Source organism: Panthera tigris, chromosome C1 (genome assembly GCF_018350195.1).
Source record: "Panthera tigris isolate Pti1 chromosome C1, P.tigris_Pti1_mat1.1, whole genome shotgun sequence".
Classification (NCBI taxonomy): domain Eukaryota; kingdom Metazoa; phylum Chordata; class Mammalia; order Carnivora; family Felidae; genus Panthera; species Panthera tigris.
In genome coordinates this window covers 97608881-97633591 of record NC_056667.1, presented here as the reverse complement: position 1 = coordinate 97633591, position 24711 = coordinate 97608881, and the positions used below count along the sequence as shown (strand labels likewise).

The following is a 24711-nucleotide window of genomic DNA, read 5'->3' as shown; positions in this document are numbered from 1 at the left end:
CTGTCTCTGTCTCTCAAAAATGCATAAACGTTTAAAAAAAATTTTAAATAAATGCTGTATTTTACAATACTTTTAAGATTTACAGAAAAATGGTGAAGAGAGCACAGAGTTCGCATATATCTGACACCCAAGTACCTCACTTTATTTTTTTTTTTAATTTTTTTTAACATTTATTTATTTTTGAGACAGAGAGAGACAGAGCATGAATGGGGGAGGGGCAGAGAGAGAGGGAGACACAGAATCAGAAGCAGGCTCCAGGCTCGGAGCCATCAGCCCAGAGCCCGACGCAGGGCTCGAACTCACGGACCGCAAGATCGTGACCTGAGTTGAAGTCGGACGCCCAACCGACTGAGCCACCCAGGCGCCCCAAGTACCTCGCTTTAACATCTTACAGTAGTGTGGCACATGTATCACAATTAATGAAGCAATACTGATCAATTATTGTTAACAAAAGTGCATACTTTATCGGGTTTCCTTCATTTTTAACCAAATGTCTTTTTTCTATTCCAGGGTCCTAGCTGGGACCACATTGCATTCAGTCACTATGTCTCCTTAGGGTCCTCATGACTGTGACAGGTGAGAGCATGCATTTTTAAAACAACTGCAGTTTTTCTTATGCTGTCTCTCCAAACAGGCTTAATGAATCGGTCATTTCTCTGTGCCCACATGAATCGTGAGCTGGCCCCAAAACTTCTTCAGTCTCTCTCAAATAATAGGTCCTATCAAATATAAGATACCACATCTAGCACACTGTAGTAATTGATCAGAATTAGGGGTGGGGGCAGTAGAGGAATAAACAGAGAAGAAACACGCAGAAAAGCTTGAGAACCCAGGAAAGTAGAGTATCGTGGAAGCCAAAAAAGAGGGAATCTTAAGAGAAAAAGGAGCAATCAGATGCTGAAGAGAGGCTCTGACAGAGGAGGAGAAGAAAAGGACTCGGCTCTCAGGAGTTCTCTTAGAACCTTCAAGAGAACAGCTGTGTAGAGTGGCAAGAATGGAAGCCACCATGGAATATGTTAAGGAGTGAGTATGTGGCCGGAAAATGGGTTCACCAATTTAGAGCCCTCCCTTGAGAAGCTGAGTGGTAAATATAAGGAGAAAAATAGATTGCCATCCTAAATGGGTAGCAGCAGATTTAAGGAAAAGGATTTAGGGTTGGGGTATATGGTAGTCAGCTTCTAAAAGGCTCCCCCAAATCCCTCCTACTGATACTCACCCCTGTTTAATCCCATCCCTGTGTATATGGGCTGGACCGGTGATTCACTTCTAACAACCAGAATGCAGGAAAAGCGAGGGGATGTCTTGTCTGAGATTAAGATACAGAAGCCTATGATTTTGTTTTACTTGCACTCTGTCTTCCCCTGGCTTTTCTCAGTTTGCTTACTCTGACAAAGCAAGCTGCCATGTTACAAGCCACCCGTGGAGAGACCCACATGGCAAGAATCTGAGAATGACCTTCAGCCAACAGCCAGCAAGGAACTAAGGCCCTGAGGCCAACAGTCCTTGAGGAACTGAGTGCTGTTAACAATGACACAAATGCTCTTGAAGCAGATACTTCCATGACTGAGTCTTGATGTGGACAGCAGCCCCAGCCAACACTCTGCAGCCTCTGAGAGACTTCAAAGCACAAGGCTCAGCTAAGCCACATCCTGAGTCCTAACCTACAGAAAACTGTGAGATAAGCAATGCTGCTGTAAGCCACTAAATTTAGGATAATTTTCCTACACAGCAATACGGATCTAACACAGAATGGGTATGGTGTTTTTTTTTTTAATGTTTATTTATTTATTTTGAGAGGGAGAGAGAGAGAGAGAGAGAAAGGGAGCATTCGCACATGCATGTGAGTGGGGAAGAGACAGAGAGAGAGGAGAGAAAGAATACCAAGCAGACTCCACGCTGTTAGCACAGAGCCCGAGACAGGGCTCAATCCCACAAACCATGAGATCATGACCTGAGCTGAAATCAAGAGTATGACACTTAAACTAACTGAGCCACCCAGGTACCTCAGGATGGGTATCTTTGATAAGGGATGCTTGCACATGATTCTAGTTTCAAAATTTGTTGTCCTTAAGAACTACCTTGGCATCTGTCAAAATGCAGATTCTGGGCACCAGACCCAAAAATTTTTATTTAGGCACTGGGGATACAGCACTAACTGGACAGCACTCTTTGGAAAAGGACCCAAGAAATCACACCTGTGAAATACTGGGAATCATTCTGATACAAATGGGGAAGGAAAGGTTAAATCCAGTGGGAAAAAAACAAAAACAAAACACCAGGAGATGCAATTCAGAGATGGGGGTCTTGAGGTCCTAGAGCAGACACAGCAAGAATCCATGAGAAAGCTAGCCTTCAAGTCTTGACTTCTTCCTCCGAAAAAGCAAGGAAGAACAAAACTATGGGGAAAGACACACAGAAATTTTGAGATGGGAAGGAAGAAAAGACTCAGTCATCTCTGAAGGAAGGACACGGAGCCATCTACAAAGACTGAAGAAGCAGAAATATTGCAGAAGGTTTAAAGAAAGAAGAAAGGATTGGGAAGAACTAGATTCCTTGAGGAAGCTTTGGTGATTCAGTAATGATTTTTTAAATAATAGATAGCAAGGACCAGAGGATGACTAATGCGCATAATTTGGAGGAAAATGAAAGAGCACACTCACTTCACTCTCTTCACTCTATGAGCCATTCCTAGTGGGAAGAGGAAGGTCTCTGTTGGAGAAAGTTGTGGGAACATTATCCGGGGAAAAGGCCACTTTCTGCTGTGATAAGGAGGCAGAAAGAAGGCTTTAAGAAAAGGTGAGGGAGGAGCTTGTTCTCAACAATACAAGGGTTCTCCTGGACTCGGTAGAAGAGTCCCATAGAAGCAAAGCAAAGGGGCCCTGGGTAGGCCTGGGACTGACCTGGATAGAAAAAGAGCAGGACAGGAGGCTGAGGAGGTGAAGGCTGAAGATGGGCTACAGATTCCCGATCATAATGGGAGGACAGAGCAGATACCAGATACATTCACTGAATTAACTTGTCCCCATAATCTGAGTTAAATATTGATCCATCATCAACGTCCTTGTCTCCTCTAAGAGCAGGTCCAAGAAGAGGGCTGACAGTGCATGCCCCTCGCAGGGAGGCCTGCCTCTGAGATCTAGTTCAGGTCTCAGGAAAGCATTGAAACTGTCCAGACTCAAAATGTTTCAAGTCCTATATCTATTATTTACAACATCCCCACACATCTCATACAGGTACCTGCCTGTAGTTAAACTGATAGGGAGGAAAGATCCCTGGCTGAGGGTTTAGAGACCTGAGTCCTTGTCCCAGCTCCAGCCCGACAAGCTATGTGACCTTAAAAAGCTATTCACCTCTGACACCATTTGTAGAGTGGAGGGGGGCTGAACCAGATGTTCCCTCAACTCCCTTCCAGCTCCAACATTCTAGGAGCCCGAAAACACGCAAACCTAAACCAGGTCTAGGAATCATGTGGTTTCGTTTTTGGAAATTTAGCTTAAAAAAAAAAAAAGGAAAAAGTTTTATCCCTTATCTGTAACCTCCTGGAGACTTTCTATCCATTGGTAGGATTCCCTGTGGGAGATGTTTTGAAATAGTGGACATTCCATGAAATGAAATTCTGGGGATTCATCTGCAATAGGGGCTGAAGATTTTCTGAGTGAGCTTTCCCAAATGTATGAGAAATCTTTATCCAATTGAATATGGGGCAGATTCTCCTCTGAAGCATCCTGTTTGCATTGTCAAGGCAGGGTTTGGTAGGAAAAAAGCACTGAGGCCCAGATATCTTGCCACTTACTCATAAAGCTGTAGGGGAAGATGCACTGACAATGATTGGTGAATCACGTCTGGGTCATCTCATGTCTAAGGTTTTAAAGCATCTCCAAGTATTGCCACACACACATCCACACACACCTCACACCACCAGAACCATAAGGCGGATTGTGAAAGAGCTTCCATCACATGGCAGAAGTGAAAGTGGGACTTTCTCCTGACCTCCAGCACCCCTGAGGAATGCTCTCTCTCGCGCCACCACTTACTTCTCTGATGGAAACCCTGAGGTCATTTAGTTCCATCTTACATCTTGGAAACTCAGGATAACCCAATAGATGTCCCAACTCATATCCCCAAACTTTACATGAAAGAAGGGATGAAAAACAGACGTGGAAACTTCTTTTGATTTCCAAATGCAGGAATTTTGATTACCCTGGCCAGGCCCTTGGGAGTCTGTTTACTTTTTCACAATATATTACCCATAAAAATCAAAACACCCTTTACAATGGTATACTGCATTTTTTTTTAATATTTTATCCTTTTTTTTCAATCATTCAACAAATACATATTTAGCACTGTGCTAGGTGCTGGGAGGGAACTCAGTATCGAAACTATGAATTAACTACAACGCAGTGAAATAAATTCTACAATAGTGGCATCTGAAAAGGGGTTTGTAACTAATTCTGCCTCAGGGCAGGGAAGCTGAGGAAGGTGAGTCTTAAACAGTGAGTAAGAATTTGAAGATGAGTCAGAACTAGCCAGGTGATGAATGAGACTGAAGGGCATTCAAGGCAAGAGAAATAGGGGGAAGAAAAAAAAAAGACACAGAAGTGTGAGCCTACCTGAGCAGTGTTTGGAGACCTCCTACTAGTCTAATGTGGCTAAAGTGTAGGGTTCAAAGCAAGAACACAAAGGGATACAGAGGAAGATAAGCAGGTTTAGGCCAGCCTGTGAAGGAACAACAACAGACTAAGGGCTATGGTCTTCACTTTTTTAGGTAACAAAGAGACAAAGATAATACTGATCATGATCGAATTGTATATTAGAAAGGTCATTCTGATAGCAAGGAAGACAATGGATTGGGAGGGAGAGAATAAAGAGAAAGATCAAGATCTACTGTAATAGCTAGCAGAGAAATGATAAATGTACAACATACCACATTTTACTATCACTCGTTTTTGTCTCCTTCCCCAACCCCACATACAGATAAATCCCTGTGGATACCACGTCCTATTCGCGTTGTATCCCAGCACAGAACACAATGCCTGGCATACATAGTGTAGGCAGGCAATAAATGCCATCCATAGATGAATGGATGAATGGGGACTTAAAGTAGGCAGCAACAGTGTGGATGTAAAGAAAAGGACATATTCAAGAAATATTTTCTGGGGAAGATTCTAAAGAATTTGGTTTGAGGAAAATGGAAAAATCCAAAGTTTCCATGTTGTCTGACTAATAAGGTCTTTAAGATTTTTTAAAATATAGGAGGCTGAGTAGATTGAGAGAGAAAGGCAATGAGTTAAGAACATGTTGAGTTAGGGGCACCTGGGTGGCTCAGTCGGTTGGGCGTCCAACTTCGGGTCAGGTCATGATTCCGTGGTTCGTGGGTTTAAGCCCCGCGTTGGGCTCTGTGCTGACACCTCAGAGCCTGGAGCCTGCTTCGGATTCTGTGTCTCCCTCTCTCTCTGCCCCTCCCCTGCTCATCCTCTGTCTCTCTCTGTCTCTCAAAAATAAATAAATGTAAAAAAAAAAAAAAACATTAAAAAAGAAAAACATGTTGAGTTGGAGGTATCTGTGGGCCAGGGTCCTAAAGTTCAGTAGACATTTGTAAATATGCATCAGGACATGAGAAGAGTTCATTGGCTGATTTACACTCATGACCACTCATAGAAGCAGGTAAACCAAACTCTTCAAAATCTAGGTTTTTTTAAAGGTGTGCTGAAAACTTTGTTTCCAAAGAAAAAAGTAACTAAGAAAATGAAAAGCGTCTTCAAAGATCCCTGCTTCATTACTCATGAAACAAAAGCAAAGACGAGAGAAGCCAGAGGTAATCTTCCACCCTTTCATCTCTGAATTGGTCATAATAAAGTCCTCATATCTTCAGAATCCCAAGGGAAAGGTTCCCATGAACAGCAGTAGTCATCCAAACATTAGTTAGCTGGATTACTGCAGAGCATAAAAAACAACGAATGTTTCAGCAGAAAACCCTAAGATTCTTCCCTTTGTTTTCTTCTCACCCACTGCCACTGAGAATTCTCAGATAGGAAATGCTTTCTTCAAGGCATGAACACAATAGAAACCTAAAGCTATATGGTACCTGGAATGTGCATTGAATAAAGAGTTGGAAGAAATGGATTTACTCCCTTCTCCACCACTAATTGGCCACGTGACCTTAGGCAAGTCTCTTTATCCTTCTGAATCACAGCTTCCTCACCTGTAAAATGAGTCCAGTCTTGATTTTCTGTGTGTGTGTGTGTGTGTGTGTGTGTGTGTGTGTATTTTCTTAAACATTTACTACCGATCTAGATCCTTCCATATGTGTTCATCATTAACTCAGCCCTACGTCCCTAGAGTTTTACACATCCAACTCCAACTATTCAGGGTCTCAAGATGAACCCAGATGACCATTCCACTGAAAGAATCAGTGTATGCCAAGGCACTTCTCAATTACCATCCTTTGGTGTATTCCACTGCCCCCCAAGAAGCCCTAAAAATACGCACCTTCTAGTGGTTGAACTGGTGCAAATATTGGTACCTGGAAATGAAGTGCTACCATAATAAAAACATAAGATGTAGGAGCGGTGTGGAAACCACTCAATGGGCAGAGCTGGAATGGTTGTAAGGACGTAAGGAGAGCAGTACTGAAAGCCTAAGTTACCTTGAACACACTTTGAGGAGGTAGCTGGTAAGGTGTTAAAGGAAAATGAGGAAAATCTTGTTGGAAGCTTGAGACAGGGGGGATCCTTGTTATTCGTGGCAGAAAGTTTAGCAGCACTCTCTCCTGCAGTCATATGAAGGGGAATTTAGCTAAGAAGCTTTCCAGCCACAGTGTTGAAGGTGCCATTGGCTTCTTGTTACTGCTCATGTTAAAATGTGAGAGGTGACAGATGAGCTAAAGGAAGGACTGTTAAACCAAAAGAAGATGGGAATTGCTGATTCTGAAGATTCTGAGGCTCCCCAAATGGGAAACAATAGTAAACTTAAGAAATTGCTCCCACGCAAAGATCAAATCCAGGACACGCTCAGGAAACAATGTTCCAAAGGTAAAGCCAAGAATATGTCTGTAAAATCCTTTGTTAAGACCTCAGAAAGTTAAAAGGTGGATCTTCAGGGTTACATTCAGACAGACAAAAGGCCCTCTAAAGAGTTTAAAGATTTGCCTCACAGCACCTATAAATAAAATAATATGGATCCTCAGAAGCTTACGGGCTTTGTCCCTCATCCATCTTAGCAGAAGTCCAAAGTAGAGAGGATTTATCTCAAAGAGATTTGTAGGTGTGGATTTGTTGAATGGAGCAAACCTCAATGAGATTCACAGGAGGACCACAAAGTTTGAGAGAATTTTATGACCAGAAATACTGCCAGGTTGAACTGAAAGTGACAAAAATAGTATAAAATAAAAAAGAAGCCTTTGAACCCCCAAACTTCTACAAACAAGAAACAGGCTGAGAAAACCACTCAGCTGCAAACACATGGTAAGTTCCACAAAAAGAGAAGGATGATTCCAAAGGAGGACTAAGAGCCCAGAGAACAGAACCAAAAACTATGGAAAGTCATTTCCAGGCAGGCATAGTGCTGAGTCCTAATCAAGAAACTTACAACATTTGTCTGGCTAGATTTCAGGATGACTATGAACCAGTGTCTCCTTTGTGCCTCACTTTCCCCCTTTTTGAACAGGAGTGTCTATACAGGCTATCCTCTGCTGTGCCAACATTGTATGTTGTAAGGACAAGAGACAGCCAACTTGGTTCCATCATTCACAGGTCTACAGATTGAGAGGAATTATGCTCATGAAGCTGTATTTAAGGGAATTACATCCAAGAACCTGGATCTGCTTCAGAAGATCAGATTCTGAACTTGGAGCTAATGCTATAATGGGATGAAACTTTTGTGCGCCTGGGGAAGGGATGAGTGTATTTTGTATGTGTAAGACAGATGGGTTATCAGGGACTAGAGGACAGACTGTGGTAGGCAGAGTCCAAGATGGGTCCTGCATGATGAGCTGCACTTCCTGGTATTCACATCCCATGTAGTTCCCCTTGCATGTTGCACAAAGGTTTGTCTGTGTGACCAATGACACGTGGCAGAAGTGATAGGATATTCTCTTGCTCTCTCAGATCATTCACTCAGGGGAAATTCAACTGCCATGTCATACACAATTTTATACAGAGGCCTATGTGGTAAGGAACTGACACTTCCTGCCAAGAGCCACTTGAGTGACCTTAGAAAATCATCCAGCCCCAGTTGAACCTTTGGATGACTGTAGCCTTAGCCAAGAGTTGACCGTAACTCATGATAGATTCTGAGCCATAATTACTCAACTAGGTCACTCCTGGATTTCTGACCCTCAGAAACAGTGCTTGTTTTTTCAATATGCTAAATTTGGGGGCAATCTGTTATACAACAATTGATAACTAATAAGGCCAATATATAAAAATCTGTTGTATTTCTTCTGTGTGGCTGGAAAGCAAATGGAAAATGAAATTTTTGAAATTTGATTCACAGTGGCATCAAAAACATAATATATACTCAGGGATAAATCTGAAAACCTATGTAGAATATACACTGCTGAAAGAAAGTAATGAAGATCTAAGTAAATGGAGATATATACCATGTTCATATCTGGGAAGAGTCAATATTTTTAAGATGTCAGTTTTTCTCAATTGATCTATATATCCAAAGTCCTTAAAAATTTCTTTGTAGAAACTTACAAGCTGGTTATAAAATTTATATGGAGACATTAGATAGCCAAAACATTCTTGAAAAAGAACAGACATGGAGAACTTATTCTACCTGATTTCAAGACTTATTATAATCAAGACAATGTGGAAATGGCATGAAGATAAACAAATAGATCAATGGAATAAACAGAGTCAAAAAATAGACCCATACTTTATAGTCAGTATTTTACCAAGGTGTCAAAGCAAATGAATGGTGAATGGAAAGGTGTTTTTTTTTTTTTTAATGATGCTGGAAAAATTGCCTTTCCACATCCGAAAAAAGAACCTATATGCAAAAATTAATTATATATGGATATACCTAAGTGTAAAGCAAAAGCTGCAAAGCTTTTGGAGGACAAGATAGAAAGAAATATTTACAATATTTAGGTTTCTTAGACAGGACCCAGAAAACAGTAACCATAAAAGACAAAAACTGGAAGCGAAATTTTAGCAAAATTTAAAACCTTTGTTCATCAAAAGACACTGTGAAGAAAATGAAAAGCAAGACACAGACTAGAAGAAAAATTTCTAATATGTATATCTGACAAAAGACTTATAACAATAATATATAGGAACACATGGGGTGCCTGGGTGGCTCAGTCGGTCAAGTGTCCAACTCTTTTAATTTTAGCTCAGGTTATGATTTCACAGTTCATGAGTTTGAGCCCTGTATTGGGCTCTGTGCTGACAAGCATGGAGCCTGCTTGGGATTCTCGGTCTCCCTCTCTCTCTGTCACTCCCCCACCCACTCTCTATCTCCCTCAAAACAAATAAATAAACATGTTTAAAGAAAATATAGGAGTAGCGCGCGCCTGGGTGGCTAGGTCAGTTAAGTGTCCGACTTTGGCTCAGGTCATGATCTCATGGTTCATGAGTTCAAGCCTCACGTCAGGCTCTGTGCTGACAGCTCAGAGCCTGGAGCCTGCTTTGGGTTCTGTGTCTCCCTGTCTCTCTGTTCCTCCCCCTGCTCATGCTTTTCTCTCTCTCTCTCTCTCTCTCTCTCTCAAAAATAAAAAAACATTTAAAAAAAAAGAATATATAGGAGTATATTTTCAACACACAGCTCTATAATAAAAAGACAATCCATTTTTCTTTAAATGGGCAGGAGACTTGACAAATGACGATACATAAATGGCCAGCAAGTTCATGAAAAGATGTTCAAGATCATGAGTCATCAGAGAAATAAAATTAAAACCATAATAAGTTACAAATATATCAATTGGAATGACTATAATTAAAATTGAATGGCAATACCAAATATTGGTGAAGATGTGTACTAAGTGGAACTTCAAACATTGCTGATGGGACTGCCAAATGGCACATGCACTTTGGAACTAAGTCTAGCAGTTTCTCATAAAGTTAAACATAAACCTACCCTAAGACCCAGGTAATCCTCTTCTAGTATTTCCCCAACAGAAATGAAAACATATATTCACACAAAGACTTAAACAAGAATGTTCAGATCAGCTTTATTCATAATACCCCAAAACTAAAAATAGCCTAAATTTTCATCAACAGGAAAAAGGAAAATCAAATTGTGGTATGTCCATTCAGTGGAATACTACTTAGCAATATAAAAGAGAAAGAACTACTGGAACACACACCAATGTAGGTGAACCTCAAAATATATACTGAGTTAAAGAATCCGGATACAACAGAGTACATACTGTTTTCTCCCACTTATATACCTTTTGAACAGGCAAAAGTAATCTACCGTGAAAGAAACATGAACAATAGAATAGTAGTTACCTCTGGTGGGGGAGGAGGCAAGGATTGACTCAAAGGGAGAAAGGGGATCTCTCAGGGGTGAAAGAAGTGTTCCATTTCTTGGGTTATACTGGTACATACAATTGTCAGAATCCATCTAACCATACGCTGAAAACCTATGCATTTTACTGTTTATAAATTAAACCTCAATTTTAAAAAGGGAATGTGATTTATTAAGCCATTAAACATATCAGATACCTGGAAATTATTCTAATGACAACTGTGTGAACCTTTCACAGAGAAGAAAATGTAAATTATCACTGAGATAAACTGAAGAAGACCTAAATAAATGAAAAGATATTCCATGTTCACAGCTTGGAAGAACCACGTAAAGTTATCAATTCTCCATAACTGATCTTTAAATTCAACACAGTTCCAATAAAAATTCCAGTATGATAAAGGAAATTTTCAACTTTTAACATTTGTGGGGCCTGTTCTTAGACTCCCAGGGAAACTATGCCTTCACATTTACCAAGGTCAAAATGATTCAGCAAAACCTCAAAGCATGGGCTCTATTTATGCCCCAAGAACACATTATACATCTGCTTCATTAAAGAAAATAATAAAAAAGAATCACTCTGAACACAAAAGATAAGAAAAAGTAAGAAACTTCCCTGGTTCCTATCAGATTAAAGGCATAGAGCCCTGCATATACTAGAAACTAAAGATAGGGTTTACAACTTTCTGACACATTCTTTGTCTAATAATCTGCAACTTTTTATGAAAAAAAAATGTATATAACCCTACCCCAAATGTTTCCTTGCCAGAGTACTTTCTTCTTTGTGAAGATTGTATATCCTGGGTAGCTGTCTTAACTCAGTCTTGAATAAAGCTCTCTTCCTTTTTTTAGAAATTCTAAAAGTTCTGTCCATTTTGCATCAACAAGTAGGCTTTCTTTTTTTTTTCTTTCTTCTTTTTTTTTTTTTTTTTTTTTTGTGGAACTTAATAAGCTAATTCTAAAATAAGTACGGAAACTCAAAGGCCAAAAATAGCCAAGACACCCTTGACAGAGACAAAGAGGGAGGACATTTTTTCCAGATATCAAACTTATTCTAAAACCACAAAATTAAGAAAATGATTTTTGAGTAGGAATAAACAAACAGACCAATGGAATAACATAGCAATTTCAGAAATTCACACAAAAAAAACCACTTGATTTGTGACCAAAGTGATACTTCAGATAAGTGGGGAAAGTATGATATTTTCATAAATGGTGCTGAATTGATTGGATATTCATATGAAAAAGAAAACTGAACTCCACATCACACCATACACAAAAATCAATTCCAAGAAGAATGTAGCTTTAAATGTAAAAGGCAACATCAAGTTTCTAGACATTAATATACAGAATATTTTCGTGACTGTGAGGGATATATTTCTTAAACAGGAGGTTAAAATGCATCAATCATAAAGAAAAAGATTGATAAAATGGGGTACATTAAAATTAAGAACATCTGTTCACCAAAAGACACAATTTAGAGACTAGAAAGGCAAGTCAAAAAGTAAAACAAGGTATCAGCAACTTAGGTAACCGAAAAGGTTTGCATTCAGAAAAAATATAAAGAATTCCTATATGTTAATAAGAAAAAGATATACAGCCCAATAGAAAAATGTGAAAGAGATCTGAACAAGCACTCTACAAAATATAATACCCAAATGGCCAGTAAATAGAAAAAGTTGTTCAACTTCATCAGTCATCAAGAAAATCCAAAATAAATGAAAATGTAAATGTAAAAATTTTAAGTTAAATAAAAAGAAAATGCGAAATAAAACACTAGCACTCTACATTGCCACCAGCATAGCTAACGTTTAAGAAATTAAAAATAATTAGTGTTGGTACAAATTTAGAACAACATAATTTCTCATTTGCATAAATTGGCATAGCCACTCGGGAAAACAGTTTGACATTAAGCAATAAAGGTAAAGACACTGCTATCCTATAACCCAGGCATATATCCAACAGAAATGCATGCATCTGGGCACCAAGAGACATGGGCAAGAATGTTCATGGTAACTTTCTTTGTCATAGCGAAAACTGAAAATAACCCAAATGTCCATCAACAGTCAATACGTATAAGTAAATTACAGTGTATGTATACAATGTAGCATCATACAGCCATGAAACTTATAAACTCCAGGTACCTTTAACAACATAAATGAGCCACAGAAGGCAGGCACAAAAGAAAAATTAGGGTGTAGTTCTAGTCAGTTAATCTTTGAAACAGGCAAAAGTAAACTTAAAGCATTAGACGTCAATGGTTAATTTCGAGGAAGTTTCCAGTGTGCAAACAGAACAGTTTGTTTGGTGGTAACAGTGTTCTTTTTCTTGACCTGGTGGGGGTTACACAGGTATTTGCTTTGTTATAATTTATGGTGCACACTTATTTCTTTTTAAAATATATATGTAGTATATATATTGTGTATATACATATTTGTGTTATATTTCTTAATAAAGAAGTTAAAATGAAATTAATTAAAGTACCTGTAAGCACACAGTAAGCACACAGAAAATAGTTTCTACTACTATCCTCCCAGGACCCCTGTCACCCCTGAGCTAATACACAGACTTTGTTCTCCCAAAACAAAAAGCTGTCGCAAGCAAATACTGACCTTCCTCTCCCTCTCCGCTTGGGACCGGGTTCTAGATGATGGAAGGGGCCCAGAGGCAGATTCCTTCATTGTCCCAGCAGGCCCAAACTAAGGCGGGGGGGGCCAGAGGGGGGCTCACAAGCGTCCTCACAGGCGTCTGCCTTCTGTTCCACAACTCTGTAAACTGGGGCAACCAACCTGGAGGATGACTTAGCCCTGCTGGTAAAGTCGAAGATGCCCATCTCCAGTGACCCCACAATTCCACTTCTAAATATGTATCTGGGAGGATCTCTTGCACAGTACCCAGGTACAAAGGTATGTCACGTGGCATTATTTGTCGTCACAAGAAAAAAAAAAAGAGAGAGAGAGAGAAAATATAAAAACACAAAACCTGGAACCACCTACATATCCACCAATCTAGGCACAGATCTATAAATCACAGAGCAGTCGCTGAGTGAGCAGTTGTTTCAATGAGTGAACTGGATCTAATTTATTAACGGGAATAAATCTCAAAAATATATAGTGGAGTAAAAAAGGCAAGCTGTAGTAGGATGCCATTTATACACGTTGAAGCATTTCAAGAGGAGGCATGTTGCTTATGAAGATGTAGCAAAATTACAGAGAGAGGGAAAGAAAGTGGTCACTTATGAAAGGTCCTGGGACTTGGGGAAGATGGCTAGAGCTGAATCTCTAACGTTTTATTTCTTTCAATAAGTATCTGAAACAAATACGGGAAAATATTCACAATCTCTTAAATCTGATGGTGGGCGTATTGAGTGTCTATTACATCATTGTGCAGTATCATGTTTGAAATATTGTCTAACTTAAGAAAAATGATGGATGTAACTCACCACTCTGAAAACATTCTCCAGGCTCCTTCCTCCTTCACAAAGGATAAATTGTCTGATTCTGCCAGATTTTTCTGCTTCTTCAAGAAGCAAATGGAAATTTATGATGAACGAAAGTTGGCAGTAGGGTCGTCGACTCTCCTCCAGGCTGTTCCTGACACAGAAGCGTCTCTGACCTAGGCAGACCCCCCTCCACCCTGCTCTACACTCTGGGAAGCTGACCTGAAAGACAACCGGTCCCTGCCTTCTGGCTTCCGATGGCGCTTGGTAAACAGGAGGCAGAAACTGAGATGGCTAGACAGAAAGAAAAAAAGGAATGGGTACTCATTCCCCGGCTTACTTCTGTAGGCCTACCAGTTGGAAGCTGCTGTCTGTCTCCACTGAAGGCCACATTTCCTAAACGTGGGCCTCTCCTGGCCTCTGCCATGGCTCTCACTAGGTTGCACCCACCCCCCACTTTCCCCTCTCTTCTTCTGACCTGGTGAGGGAGGCAATGGCTCCCTGCCATCACCAGCCCCGGTGGCTTCACCGTCCCTTCGATTTCCCTTCATTCTGACCACTTCTTTGTAAATAGTCCCCTCCTTAAGCTCTCCTTCATTTCCCAGTTGGATGTGCCTTCTCTTCCCTACGGGCACCCTGACCTCACAGAGCACAAGTGAAACACGTGAAGCATGAAGGACCATGAGAGGCCAAGCCTCACAGAAAGCTGCAGACATAAGGCTCATACCTGAGCAAAGGCTTGAAAAAGGGCCAGAAATTTGTCAGTTGGTCAAAGAATTATGACAGGGGTCGGGGAAGATGACAAGAGCAGTAAGAGTGAGGGAACGGCTTCGGGAAAGGCCTTATATATTAGGTTGACCACATGGAATTGCCAATATTAGACCATTTTTTGACATACCAAATCAAAAAGGCAATTTCATATGGTTCAACCTTATAATAGGATTCAAGCGATGATGACCTCAATGATGGTCAGACTGTGATGAATATGGCACCCCCTTGTTGGGGGCCTACAGGAGCAGGAAGAATGAAAAATGACCCTGTCCCTACAAGGGTAGGTGTCAGGAAGGGTGCAGATAACATTAATCTGAAGAGGATGAAAATCATCTTTGCAAAGAGAGATAAAGTGTGCTCTCTGTGTTTTATTTTTATTCAAACAGAACCTCTTTGTGTTCTCCTTATATCTGCATCTGCAGTCAAGTTCTTACAAAGAAGTAAATGCATACAGGCTTCCACATCTTGAGCCACAGCCCTGAGACCAGATAGGCCCTTAATATTCTACCCTCTCATTTCAAAGATTAAAGAAAATAATGAGGCACCAGAGTTAAGAGTCTTGCTCACTACCATACAACTATGTGATCCTCCAGTTGGTTGTCTTGATAATGGAAAACTTCCAGAAGGAATGCGTTTGGGAAGATTCCAATGACACAATTCTACGGAGAGGGGGTGAAGGTCATTACAGGGAAGAGTCAAACCCTGCCAGAGGTGAAGGAATACAACGTTGTCTGGGGAAAGAGGCAGCTAAGAGCCAATTAGCTTGGCTGGAAGAGCAAAGAATGCATATGGCGGATGATTTTATTAATCTTATCCTTGGACCCAAATTAATTTTTTTCCTACACTTGTCAGGCTGACCAAATTTATTAACCTTTATAAACCTTCCCCACTTTGGGCTTTGGGAAGAATTAAAAGACGTATGATACATTTTTCCTGAGCTCATTCCCAGGCCCATAGTGCTGCTCTTCAGAACTAATATTTTGACATTTAATAAGCCAGAGAAATTAGATGTTAGGCCATGTAGTTGACATTAGCCAATTAAAAAAATAATAAATGCTGGCAATATTTCAACTTGGAGTTGTATTCATCTCATTATTTCTCTCCTGACATTTGAGTTAATATATACTCTGGAATGAGATTTTCAGAAGCCTGTGTTGAGGCTGAGAGCAGCCTTTCTGTATTCCACAGTTTGGCAAACTTAACTAGCCAAAGTCCCAGGCTTTATCTGAACATCCAGCATGGCGTAGTGCCTGGGCGTTTTGTTTTGTTTTGTTTTGTTTTGTTTTGTTTTGTTTTGTTTTTATGAAGGCTTCCCATCCACCCTGAAGCGCCAAACAGAGCTTGAACTCACAACCCTGAGACCAATACCTGAGCTGAGATCAAGAGTCAGTGGTTTAACCAACTAAGCCCCAGGTGCCCCATGTCTGGGCCTTTTGAAGCGTTGCCCAGACCATTATAAGCAAGAACTGTAGTGGAACTTTGTGCTTTGAGAGTAAAGAAAGAATAAGGCAAACTCTTAGAGGAGCAGGGGGCAGGGATAGGGGCTGGTGGCTAAGCCCTACTCTAGGTTGAGGAACTTGCAGACATACCTGTCTTGGTGGACAGCTACAAACATCGGCATTATTCCAAACCAGGAAGAAATGCAGATGAAAGTCCTCCAGGAGGATGTCACTTGTGTGCCTCCGTCTGTTAGCTCAACATAAACTGGCAGGCCTGTTGTGCTTATTATCTCTAGGACTTATATTTACAAATAAGCTACTGAGTTACTTATTTCAGAACTGAATCACCAATCATCACCCCATTCCTAAGCCTTTGGGCTTAGCAGAGCTAGAAAATGAGCACAAGTCAATAACCCAATAAGAGAATTCTCCTCTAGAAGGGATCGTGGTGATGATCTAGGTTTTAATTCTCACCCTGAAAATGAGGAAACACAGGCTCAGAGATAGCGAATGACTTGCTCAAGGTCCTATAACCAGTAAGTACAGTACTGTGCTTGGTAACTAAGTACAGTACTGCACCTGGTAAGTATAGTATTGCACTTGGTTGCAAGTGCATGGACTACGATCTTACAGTGCCTAGAAAGTTCTTAATCCTTTTCTTTTATACAAATATTTCCCCCTCCTTTGTTCAGTGATTTGTTTTATGGCTTTGTACCTGGCTTTGTGATTACTTGGGGGTCTATGAGGGCACATATTAAGCGCTCAGTCAATACTTATTTAACTGGACTATATATGGGAAGCCATTCTAGGATGAACACACGGAAGAAGAGAAAATGTGGGGGAGAGTAATAGGAAAGATAACCGTGCTAGTGCACGCATCACAACATAATTTGGTCCTAAAAGAAAATCGTGGTGGTCATGATAGGAATAAAAATCGTAGAAAAAAAAGGTGGAATTCATTTCAGAGTAAAATTGGATGTCAGGAGAGGAATGATAAGAAAATTATATTTTACACATTTCAGATGTGAGGTACCAACTAGGCACGCATTTGGAGAAGTCCCACAAACAGGGGGAAATGACTTAAGCAGTAGAAGCAAAGCTTGCCTTTCTGGAAGTTAGCACATCTCTCTGCTAAAATTCTCCTGCTGCTTTGAAATACGTGAATAGATCAAGAAATGGCAAAGATAGCAGAAAGAGAGAAAATGAATAGGAAAAGACCAGCAGCCCATGCAGGCTGCCCCAGACGCAAGGCCAACCTTTGCCCTTTGGCCCAGCCAATATTCTTTCTACCCATCATTCCAAATGCCTCATCTCCTCCAGGAAGCCCTCTTGTTTTGATAAGATGAGAACCACTAGCTTATCTGCCACTTTTCTTAGATTTGGGCATATCAGTCATCCCCATGTTACTATTAGTGGTATACATGGGCACTTCATGCTAAATGATGTGATCTGGTGATACTGATGCTTGCTACAGCAGCCACGTGCACAGTTCCCCTCCTTTAATTGTCCGTCCTCCCACTGTTGCCCCTGCTCCCAACGCCTTTCCCCTCCAGGCTCCTTGAAGCTCTCAAACTGACCCGTATCCCTGATAAGTTCCAGCGAAGAACGAGTTTCATAAAACAAAATTTAAAAAACTGATTTATGTCACACAGGAGAAACCTGCTTAAAATAGACTTTGGCTTTGCAAATATTCTGCATATGTGAGAACCTATACTCCCTGAATGTGGCAAAGATCTCCATTTGATAAACCTCGAACTCAATCTCATTTTAAATATTTGTAAAATTTCCACTAGAACATGCAACAATGACTGGTGGCAATGATGATCAAAATAGAAGCAAGGAAATTGGATAAAAACAGCAGACCACTAAGGCCACCCAAGTGGGGAAGCCAAACCACAGAGGAGCAGGAAACTTCAGGGACACAGCCCTCCGGGAAAACCTTCAGCTTCCTCTTCTCCAGAACAAAAATGTACTCATATGGTGGTTTATCTTATCATGAAAGGGGTGCCCGGCCCGAATACTGGAAGGGCAGGGGCTTTGTACCACGATCTACCACAAACAACCAGCAGTATGTTGGAATTCATCATACGTGGTCTTCAAGATCACTCAAACCTACAAAAACTTCACCAACAACATCCCATGACTGGGTCTGATGAGGAAGAGCTTGAAATCTGAAATTCTCAAAGCCCGTGACTTGAGGAGGTGTCTTCCCATGCACTTAGCATTTCCTTGTTGATACAACACGTCTTCGGTAGACCAGAGTGTAACGAGCAATTTCACCATCTCAACCATTCCTTGGTTTGGAGCTTATATGAAGACAGGGAGAGTTCCCCCACAGGACATTTCCCACCACCGCAGCTAACAATAGCATCTTGTCTCCGAAGGCAGCCCCTCCAGTAAGAGCCCAGGCCAGACCCCACCACACCCAGTAATGGGAACTTTGCGGACAAATGCTTCTCATCTGAACCCAATCAGTTTATAGGGCATTATACAGACCTACGAATGTATTCCATATGCGCTCCGTCTCTGAAATGCCGAGGCCTCGGCCCCAAACCAAAATCAGATTATTACCATTGTTGTTGTTATTTAACATTTGTTCTTTTTTACAAGTGCAAAGTGCAGCCCAATCATTTCATTAGTGTCTTATCATCTGGAGCCCAGCCCCTGTTCACTGCGGAGACTGGCAACAGAGGTGAGCTGGAGAAATGTATTGGCCTTGTTGTAGCCTTAGTACCATTTCCCCACCCCACCCATCCGCCCACCATTACCTTCCAAAGAAAGGGCAGAAGCATGCCTGCGCTGCTCCAATCAAACATTAGCAGCTTTCCCAATGCACTAAAAAAATGTGAACATTGACAGACTTTTCTCAATTGTAGGCATTTCTCCCATAAATTTTTGTTCTGCCTTGCTGCCTGTTACCACTTGCCTATTAGCCAGAGCTAGCATAAGAAAATAAATGAATGAGCAGAAACTATTAATGAGAAACTCCAAAACAAATACCCTTGCATCCTTCAACAGCTTGCTTTTTGTGGCCCTGGCTGCTGGTGTTTGTGGTTTAATACGATCATGTTTGCTGGGGGAAATCGCCCCTTAATCATTTGAAGGAATTCGAGAGATCATATTTTATGGCATTCAGAAAAAAAAAAAAAAAAAAAACGGATAGACTCTATAACAAGACATGGGTGGAAGGGGATTTTGAGCCTGGTCTGGTTCCCACCCAGGGCAAGCTCTTCAATTGACCAGATCTCTTCCAGCTATGGTTTCCACATCAGTAAAATGGAAACAGAACCTTCTGAGGACTAAATGTAACCGTGTATTAATGTGCCTTGTGTGAGGCAGGCACTCAATAAATGTTAGTGATTGTTATTATCAGGATAAATGAATGTGCATTGTAAATATGCATAGCCCAGGGCGCCTGGGTGGCTCAGTCGATTGGGCATCCAACTTCAGCTCAGGTCATGATCTCATGGTTTGTGGGTTTGAGCCCCGCGTCGGGCTCCGTGCTGACAGCTCAGAGCCTGGAGCCTGCTTCGGATTCTGTGTCTCCCTCTCTCTGGCCCTCCCCCACTCACACTCTGTCTCACTCTCTGTCTCAAAAAATAAATAAGCATTAAAAAAAATTTTTTTAACAAAAAAATTAAACATGCCTAGCCCAATTCCTCACACTTGCAAAGTGATCCTCAAATGCCACTCCTTTCCCTTCCCCACAGCCATAGGCCTGTCACCCCACAGCTGCTCTGCCCTCAGACCTCCCCAAGCTCTGGGAAATGCTTTACAACACTTGGTTCCAGGCTGGTATGTGAGCTCCTGCCCAGAACCACCAACTCACAATAGCCACAAACAGCACCCCCGCCCCCCAGCCAAGAGCCCCAGGGAGCTGAGGTTCCAGCACACCGTGAAGCCAGAGGGACAGAAAGTGTCTGCACACCTACAACCAAAGGGCTCCTGCTGTTTTCCTCAAAAGAGAGCCCAGAGCTTTCTCACATGTGGTCCACCCAGGCCCCAGGATCACCCTCTCACAGCTTTGCCTGGACCAGACCCAGGAGTCTGCCACTCCTGGAGTTTTAATCAAATGCAAAAAAAAAAAAAAAGTAAATAGTTCTCCCTTAAACAAAGAACAAGTGCTACCATGCAGAAAGAGCTAACCCCTTGGAAATGCACAGCCTGGTGCTTCATCACAAGGTGTTAATCAGTTGGCAGAAGAGCACAGATGGAAATGGCTCTTCTCGAAGAGAAAAAAAGCTGGCTGGGCAGGAGTGCCGGCTCCCAGCCCCCTCCCCAAAGTGGTTCCATATTTGGCTTCCTTAAGATGAATCTAATTGTTTCAACAAGATTAAACAAGCATGGAATTTGGGAGGGAGAAGGAAGAAATTTAAAAAAAAAAAAAAAAAAAGCGAGAGAATTTTTCTTACCAAAAGACCCAAAACAAATCTAAACTGTAAAAACAGCTTTAGCTCTTAGCAGCTAAAAAAAAACAAACCAAACAAAAACAAAAACAAAAACAAAAACAAAAACAAAACTTCTAGGCTGAAAGTGTCAGTGTCCAAGGGAAATTAATTTCCTGGGGTCAGCGTATTACAGAAGAATTACAAAGGAACGATGAACCCCGAGCCACCACATTCACTTTGCTTTAGAAAAAAAAAAGGCAAAGAAACACATAGAAAGCTTCCTAGCTCTAACATATTTCTACTTGGAACACCAGCTTCGGCCACTATAAAATAAGAAAACCATGTGCTGGTAGAGCCCTGAAAACTTCATAATAGAGCCCCACAAAAGGATTCAGGGTCAGACTCTTGATTCATACATGCATCAATTTCGTCATCCCACAGACATTTTCTGGACATCTACTCTGTGCTGGGTACCATGCTAGGCATTGGGAGCTATAACCAGGCACCACATGGAAATGATGCCTTCCTTCAAGAAGCTTCAAGACTCATGGGGCAGAAGACTTATAAACCTGCCATACTGAGTGCTGTGCTAACAGAAGTAATACAATTGATTCTGCCCAGAGGGGTCACTGAGGTAACATACTGCTTCAGATAAGAGGTGACCTCTACCCTGGACCTGAAAGAAAGAGTAGGGGTTCTTTAGGAAGAAGAGTATCAGGAGCTTTTTAAATGACACAGCAGAGGTGTCCCTAGGCATGCTGTGTGCTGGGGTCCTCCCCGGGGAGGAAAGACGGCTGGTCCAGACTGCCAAAGCTTTATCTACCACTCTCCAGAGCTCCAACTTTCCCCTGTGCATATTGGAGCTTCTCAGAAGGTAGAATGACATCATGAAGAGAACACTGGATTAAGAGCCAAGAAACCAAAGGCATTTCCCAGCTGTGTGACCTTGGGTAAGGGACTGTCCCACTCTGATCCCCAGTTGCCTTCTCTGTCAGTTGAGAGAATTGAGGGAAATAAAAAAAATTTTTTTTTAATTTCATGAGAGGCAAGGGAAACAAATTAAGGATGGAAACGAATTAAGGACGGACAGTACATTGTCAGTCTGACCACTGGGAAGGCCCCCACATCCGTAGGCCTTTTGATTAATGTCATCCCGACCATGTACATCCAGATATGTGCATTCGCACTCAATCGCACCTCTCCAAAGCGCCCTCCATTTGCTCACCAAACACTGACAGGATTAAGATGCTTCTGGGATCCAAAGCCCCAGTACGATAAAGCCAAAGTCCCTTAGCAAGGAAGAGAAAGACCTTTATAACCCCACAGTCTGACACCATGAACTTTGTAACTAGAAGTTCCAGCCTGGACGGGGCCTCTGTTTCCCTGGCCCTAAGGCCCCCAGGCCATCATGTGGCCTCACATATCTGCTCCTTGGCCCATGGGACTTCATCTGTCTGGAATGCCCTTTCCCTACCTTTGCTCACTTGGTAAACCCTTGCTCACTCTTTAAAACTGGTTCAAGAATGATCTCCCCAGCAAAGCTTTTTGTCCTGCTCATCACCCCACCTTGTGCATACTTCTATCCATGCCCAGGACACTGAATGCAGCCACTGGCTTACGTGACTCTCCCCCATGGAAGATGAACTCCTCTAGAACAAGGGTTGTGAGGAAATGCAAATCAAAACCACAGTGAGATACCACCTCACGCCGGTCAGAATGGCTGCTATCAAAAAGGTAGGGAATAATTAGTGTCGGTGAGGATATGGAGAGAAACTTCGTGCATGTTGGTGGGAATATAAATTGGTGCAGCCACCATGGAAGACAGTATGGAGGTTCCTCAAAAATTTAAATATAGAACCACTGGGGTGCCTGGATGGCTCAGTCAGTTAAGCATCTGACTCTTGATTTCGGCTCAAGTCAGGACCTCATGGTTCATGAGTTCAAGCCCTGCATCAGGCTCTGCACTGACAGCGCAAAGCCTGCTTGGGATGCTCACTCGCTCTCTCTCTCTTAAAAATAAATAAGTAAACATTCTTTAAAATAAATATAGAATTACATATGATCCAGTAATTCTATGACTGTTTACCCAAAGAAAGCAAAAACATTAATTCAGATATGTGTGCCCCTATGTTCATAGCAGTATTATTTACAATAGTTGAGAAACAGAAGCAACCCAAGTGCCCATCAACAGATGAATGGAGAAAGAAGATATTACATATACATATACATATACATATACATATACATACATACATACACACACAATGGACTACTACTCAGCCATAAAAAAGAATGAGATCTTACCATTTTCAACAACAAGGATGGACCTAGAATATATTCTACTAAGTGAAATAAGTCAGAAAAAGACAAACACCATGCGATTTCACTTGTATGTGGGATATAAAACAAACAAAAAACAGAAACAGACTTATCAATACACAGAACAAATTAGTGGTTGCCAGAGGGGGGGGCGGGGAGACAGGGATGAAATAGGTGAAGAAGTTCAAACTTCTAGTCGTAAAATAAGTAAGTCAAGGAGATGAAAGGCACAGCATAGGGACTATAGCCAACAATATTGTAATAACGTTGTATGGTGACAGACGGTGATTACACTTATCGTGGGGAGCACTGAGTAATATACAGAAATGTCGAATCACTATGTTGTGCCCCTGAAAGTAATATACCATTGCATAGCAACTATACTTCAATAATAACTTTTTTTAATAACTAAAATATTTTAAAGAAGGGAATAAGGACTGTATCTCAGTGACACACCCCTAGCTCCTAGGGCTGTCCTAGGAGCGAGAATGCACGCAGCAGACCTCTGTAGAGCTGATCACTTGCCTTTTATTTAACTGTTCTGACTGCATGCACAATAACACAGGATGATCCTTCAATGGTCTTTTGGGAACCGGGGTCTCTTAGAGCTAAATTAGAAACCAGAAAAAAACCGCCCAGCATAGCTTGGAGGCCCATCATCTCCGTATATATTTCCACATATATATGTCAAGTATAAACTCCACATCAGACTGGGGGAGGACAGGTGAGAAGGTAGGCCCCCCCACACTTGCCCAGCGATTTGTCATTTTCATGTCACTGTCATTTCCTAGAAGCTACTGCAACGTTCCCCACCCTCACCCCAGCAGAACACCTCTCTGCAGCACCCTGAAGTGCTGCTCATCCCAATTCAGCAGGTCCCACCACATCATGAGGGAGCCTATCCTATCCTTGACCGATTATTAGAAAATGCTTGCTCGTGTCACCCATATAATAATCACAGACTTTCCTGCGCTCCAGTCGCAATAACATCGTATTCGAGTGAGACAGTCCAACAACCAACAATAGGTGAAGATACAATTCTAAACTGGCCTGGAATTTCTCAAAGATTTTATTAAAAGGCCATCAAGTAATCAACGACCATGTCTCACAGTCCTCTTTCTACATAATTCTCTTTCGATCTCCTACTCAGTGCAGAAACCCCCAAAACCCTCCCTTTGAACCATTCTCAGCAAGCCTGCCCGTGGACCTCAGCGCCCCTCCCCCAACTGCCTTCTGATGGTACAACTCTCATGGATAATGTTAGCTTCCCTAGCTCTCTTACTTTCTGTTGTTTTCTCTCCTACCCACCACCCAGATTCTGCACTACAAAAGAAGGCCCAGAAGCTTCCTTGATTTTGAAAACACTTGTTTTCTATTCCTCTGTAACATGTTGGTGGAAACAGAAGTACCCCCACGCCGGGAAGCTATCACATGTTCCCTACTTCTTTTCTTCTCCTGTCTACACAGCCCCCATGTCCCCATTGGACCCCCAAATGGCACAACCCCCAGAGCCTCCACCATTCTGATCACCCTCCTTTTGATACTATCCTTAAATAATCCCCATCGCCTTTAAAAAGAGGGGCTCGGAACAGAACGCAGTAATTCAAGTGGGCTTTCACAACGCAGAGCGCGGTGGAACTTTTCATGAAGAAGAAACTCCCTCGGTGAAGCTAAAGAATGCATTGCTTTCTCAACGTCTTCTACGAATCGAAAGTACCGCCTAGTTCAAAACTGGATACTAACTGTCAGAGGTGGGCACAACTCTCCAGACGGCAGGCGTGCTGCGACTGGTCCGCGGAGGGACGTGCGCCCTAGCACATCAGTGCGGATGGAGCACTGCGAAAGGCCGCCCTGTGGGTGACTGGAGGGGCTCTGAGAGCGT

At 41.8% G+C, this 24711-nt stretch overlaps 1 long non-coding RNA gene across 1 annotated transcript in view; it reads right to left on the bottom strand.

Annotated features, from left to right (window-relative positions):
• The window catches only part of LOC122240747, a 34157-nt gene extending 9449 nt beyond the window's left edge, over nt 1–24708 (bottom strand). Inside the window, exon 1 of the long non-coding RNA XR_006220483.1 lies at nt 24573–24708. This is a non-coding gene — a long non-coding RNA (uncharacterized LOC122240747). The remainder of the gene's footprint in view (nt 1–24572) is intronic.
• Between the last annotated feature and the right edge of the window lie 3 nt (nt 24709–24711).